The sequence below is a fragment of the Hypomesus nipponensis genome, chromosome 13, assembly GCF_054491055.1.
Source record: "Hypomesus nipponensis isolate SF chromosome 13, ASM5449105v1, whole genome shotgun sequence".
Classification (NCBI taxonomy): domain Eukaryota; kingdom Metazoa; phylum Chordata; class Actinopteri; order Osmeriformes; family Osmeridae; genus Hypomesus; species Hypomesus nipponensis.
Window position 1 is genome coordinate 15,235,235 of NC_140373.1, and position 6,000 is coordinate 15,241,234.

Consider the following 6,000-nt stretch of genomic DNA (forward strand, 5'->3'; position numbering starts at 1 on the left):
ATTCCAAATAAAGTCAGTGAAGAACTGGATCTTGGAAAAAGTATGCTGATTTTGTGGATAGGGTTGTATAAAACATTGAATCACATACAAAACCAAATGTGTGATATGTCACTATATCAACAAACTTTACCTATGACAAAGACAAAATACCTTCACTCCTTAATTTCACAATGTCCATGCTATAAAAATATTAAAACCAACCAGGACCTGAACTTAACTCAGAACAACAATAACTCTACACCAGTGTACATTCTCCTGACTTGACAGAGTATCAAAGTGGAGCTGGAAGCCACTCATTGCCTGTGTTGAGTAGGTGACAGGTCCTGGTGCCAGGATCAATAGAGGAAGTACGCCCTGAAGACACATGTTGTGGGAACATTGGCGTTGATCAGTGTCTGCCACGCGGCACACAGGAACAGAAAATATCACCTGCTGTCTACTATCGACAGCAGGGATGTGAGCCGTCCCCTTTCTCATCTCCTACACTGTAGCCAGTAGAAAATCTCTGAGAAGTCAAGAGTCATGCTTGTCTTGTTTCATTGTGCCTTGGATGTTAGTACAGAAAATATAACCAAGTCTTTTACAACATTAGGCACACTCTAATTTCTCAGAGACACAGGAGTGCGGGGAAGGAAGGTATCTATCCCCCCCCCCCCCCCCAAAAAAAAAATGCATTCAGCACCACACAGTGGAAAAGTGGCCGGGGGTTGGCGACAGTAACAGTGTAAAAACTCCACATCTTGGGGTAAACAAGCACTGAGGATCCAACTGTACCTAATCTTATGTTATCATGGGTATTTGACTCAAATTCTGTCCCAGATAATCACTTTGTAGTTGTAATCATCACTAAGATATTACAGGTTTTACAGGTCAAATAGACCACGTAACAAGGTAGCCATGTGAGTCTGTCCAATAGGCAATTAGTGTACCTCTACTTTTCCAAAATCAAAACCTGCCTGTCAAAACCTGCCACCCGCCGTAAGGTGAAGCCGTTTTTCGTTTCATCCCGTTCCCATATATGGGGCACTACATTCCTTTGATTCTGATGAAAACATCTATTGGTTTTGAGCAAGAGAAAAAAAGTTCTCCATGTGAAATCCTGCAGCAAATTTTTTATTAGTGTTTAAAGTCATTGGTCTATCTTACCGCTAGACCAATTAAGTGGCCGCTTTTTGTAACAACATTTTAAGAGTCCAAGATGTTTTCTCAATCAATCTCGTCAATATCAAGTAGCGAAAAACAAGGAAATTAAGGACAAACCTTCAAAACTACGTGGTAAGGATTTTAAACAAACACATTTGGGTAGCAGTTTTAACCTGGACCAGTAACTTTGTTCATGTTCAAGTATTTTATTGTCAGATGCACAGAACAACACAAGGTCAGACTGGGCACTGAAATTCTTAAGACAAGACAACGTGTTTCGCTCAATACAGCGCTGGACAGAGCAGTCAGATGAGGCACTATGTGACTGTTTTCAAACAACAGACTGGGGAATTTTTCTGGATGCCGCTGTTAACATCCATGAATACACTGAATTTGTATTAGGATATGTAAGTGCATTGATGACGTTGTACAGCGAATGAACGTCAGAACTTTTCCAAACCAGAAGCCATGGGTGAATGGAGAAGTGTCTTCAGCACTCAAAGCCCGTACAGCAGCCTATCATTCTGGAGACCCATGTGAGTACAAAATAGCCCGATATAAACTCAGAAAAACCATCAAGCTGGCAAAGAGACAGTACAGAGAGAAAGTGGAGTCTTATTACACAGGATCCAACACCAGAGACATGTGGAGTGGGTTGAAGACTATCACTGATTATAAAGGAAACAGCCATCAAGCAGAGGTCTCTGTTTCTCTTGCAGAAGAGCTGAACACCTTTTATGCTCGATTTGAGTCCCTCACCAGGTCAGAGGTACTGCTGGAGCAAGACAGCTGCCCTCTCCAGGTATCTGTGACTGATGTGTGCAAGTCATTCAGGAGAGTGAATGCGCATAAAGCTCCAGGACCTGACAACATCCCTGGCCGTGTTCTCAAGGCCTGTGCTCCTGATCTGGCAGAGGTGTTCAGTGACATCTTTAACCTCTCCTTGTCCCAGTTTGTCGTCCCCAATAGCTTCAAGAGGGCCACCATCATCCCAGTCCCTAAGAAACCATCAGTGAGCTGTCTCAATGATTACCGCCCTGTCGCACTCACCTCTGTTGTGATGAAATGCTTTGAGAGGTTAGTCAAAGACCACATTACATCCTGCCTGTCACCTGCATTAGACCCACTCCAGTTTGCATATAGGCTGAACAGGTCTACAGAGGATGCTGTAGCTTTGGCCTTGAACACTGCTCTCTCTCACCTGGATCAGAACAACACGTACGTGCGGATGCTCTTCATCGACTTCAGCTCCGCCTTCAACACCATAGTACCATCCAGGCTCATCATGAAACTACAGGACCTGAACATCAGTCCCTCCATGTGCAGATGGATATTGAACTTCCTGACAGACAGGCCACAGGCAGTACCGCTAGGTAACATCACCTCAACCAGTCTAACACTCAGCACTGGTGCCCCACAGGGTTGTGTGTTAAGCCCACTGTTGTACTCCCTGTTCACCTATGATTGTGCAACCACTAACAGCTCCAACACCATCATTAAGTTTGCTGATGACACCACCATTATTGGCTGCATCAAGAATGGTGATGAGTCTGCCTACAGAGCAGAGGTGGCAACAATGACATCTTGGTGTCAGGATAACAGCCTGCTGCTTAATGTAGCAAAAACCAAGGAGTTGATAGTGGACTACAGGTGGCTGTAGGGAAAACATGCACCCATTCACATCGGGGGCACGGCTGTGGAGAGAGTCAAAAGTTTCAGATTTCTTGGTGTCAATATCAGCGAGGATCTGAGCTGGACACACCATATTGGTGTAGTTACAAGGACAGCGAAACAGAGGCTCTTTTTTCTGCGGCGACTGCGGAAATTTGGCATGGACTGCACTGTACTGACCAATTTTTACCGCTGCACCATTGAGAGCATACTGACTGGTGGAATTACAACATGGTTTGGCAACAGCACTGCCCAGGACAGGAAGACACTACAAAGAGTGGTCAAATCTGCACAGCGTATTACAAGGACTGCATTGCCATCCATTCAGGACCTTTACAGCCAGCGCTGCAGGAGGAAGGCCAAGCGGATCATTTCTGACCCTAGTCATCCCTGCCACAGTCTTTTCTCCCTCCTGCCTTCTGGAAGGCGATACAAGAGTATAAGATCCCGTACCAGCAGATACAGGGATAGTTTTTACCCACATGCCATCAGGATGCTGAACTGTCCTTGAAAAATCTTTTTGCACTACAATTTTTTTTCTCTTTTTCCTACCCTTTTTCTCCATTCTCCAGTATTTAATTTATTTATTCTTTAAATTGAACGGACATTGAGCACAAAGAATTTCATTACTGATAAATGCTGTTTATGAGTAAATGATAATAAACTTGAACTTGAACGTAAGCACCTGGCATGACCTAACATATGAGTACACAGAACATAAATTACATCTATGCTAAGCTTAAATAAGTACACCTCCTAAATATACAGAAATATCAAAATACAATATACTAAACCCTAAATACACATAATAACCTATTGCTAACCCTATAAACTGGTTCTAAACTAAGTGAAGTACAGTGAAGTATAATAGCGCAATATTACTGATAGTGCAACCAGGAGCTGAAAGTGACAGTGTGTAAGTAGCTAGTAAGACGTGAATCAATGACCATATCAATGTCCATTCAGAAGCCTGACGGCCCTTGGATAGAAACTGTTGTCCAGTCTGCGTGTGCGTGACCGAATGCTGCGGTAACGCCTGCCAGAAGGCAACGGGGTAAAGCGACTGAAGTATGGGTGGTTACAGTCTCTTAGAATCCTGCCAGCTTTCCTGAGGCAACGTGTGTGGCAGGTGTCCTGTAGGACTGGGAGCTTCCTGCTGATGATGAACTCAGCAGAACGGACCACACTACATAGGGCCTTGCAGTCCCTGTCTGTGCAGTTCCCATACCACACTGTGATACAACCGGTCAGATGCTCTCTATAGTGTATCTGTAAAAGTTAGTGAGGATGACTGAGTCCATGCCAAACTTATTCAGTCTCCTCAGGAAGAAGAGGCGTTTACGGGCCGCTTTGACCACCTTGTCTGAGTGAACAGACCAGGTGAGATCATTAACGATGTTCACCCTGAGAAACTTGAAGCAGCTGACCTTCTCCACTTCAGATCCGTTGATGTGTAGGGGTGCATGCTCCTCCTTCTGCCGCCTCCTATAGTCCACAATCATCTTCTTGGTCTTGCTGGCGTCGAGAGAAAGGTTATTGTCCTGACACCATGATGAACTACTTTGCAACTACTTTTCAAATATGTGTGCCACCTGTATGGCCACTCATCTGCCAAAACTGTGAACAATGCAAGATACAAAGCATTCTGCATGGCATCGTCAGCTTTGCTAGAACTATCCATGGCCCTGACAAGTGACAACCTGTATCAACACTGCAAAAGGGCAAACTATCAAGCAGCCATAATGAGACATTCTCTGACGGGTATAATGTGTGCCCCTTCACCAATTGGCAATGGATGGCACCTTGAGGATGGGGAGTTAGCAATCACCTGGAGGACTCAAGAAAGCTGGCAGGATTCTAAGAGATTGTTACCACCCATCATTCAGTCTTTTTACCCTGTTGCCTTCTGGCAGGCGATACCATGGCATTTGATCTCACACGCAGACTGGACAATAGTTTCTTTCCAAGAGCCATCAGGCTTCTGAATGAACATTGATATGGACACAAATACACTTCTCACTAGTCACTTTACACACTGCCACTTTCAGCTACTGGTTGCACTATCAGCAATATTGCACTATTGTACTTCACTTGTTTTAAGTTAGTTTAGGTTGATAAGGTTACTATAGGTTATTATGTGTATTGTGTATTTAGAGGTTTACTATACTGTATTGAATATTATATATTAGGAGGTTTATTATATTTGTCTTATGATAGATGTAATCTATGTTCTGTGTACTGATGTTATGTTATGCCAGGTTGCTTTGCGTTGTCTTGTCCTCTTGTCTTAATTTTTCAATGACCAGTCTGACCTTCCCCCCTATTTTGACGATCTGAAACGCAAGTATCAAAACGCAAAGCGCAAGTAACTTTGGGGACGTGACTTCAGCATGGTTGTTATTTTGCCGGCGGGATAAATGACTTTGCGCCTGGCGCAAATCTAAAAAGGGTTGGTCTGAAGTAGCTACATTACTACTGGGTGTGGTTTGGGCGTAACGTGCAATAAACCAATCAGAGCATCATCTCACATTCCCTTTAAGAGCAGCGCTTGTTCTATGGCGAATTGCTATTTTAACGGCAGATTTGCCAGGCTCACGCCAGCGGTTCACAGCCGAGGAGATCGACGTTGTCGTCAGGGCCGTAAAAGATAGAGAAGTGACATTGTATGAGAAAGGCAGAGCAGTTTTCTCATTGCACTAAATTGCCCACTCATGCTACTCATTCAAATTATTATTCTTATTTTTACATATATTTTTTTTTTAAATTGTTATATTTTTCAATTGTTTAGTTCTTAGAATTAGTTTAAGTAATGTACTTAATTTATACCAGCATATGTTTATTGTTTGCACCTTCCTACCACAGCAAATCGCATATTTGTGTAACATAAGCTTAATGGCGAATAAACCGAATTCTGATTCTGATGGGCATGGGAGAAGAAACCTAACCAAATTAGCTTCGGTTAAACAGTCATGGGAGGAAATTGCCACCGTTGTTACAAATGAAGTTCACATACATAAAAATTAGGGCCCCTTGTGTTGTTCTGTGCATCTGACAATAAAAGACTTGAACTTGACTAGAAATCCCAGCTAGGATTGCCCCTGTGTGTTGCAGGTAGTCCACTGCAGTTGCAAGCAAGGCAAATGTGAGTCTGGAAGATGTTCCTGTATGTCTTTCCTGTAAGACTTG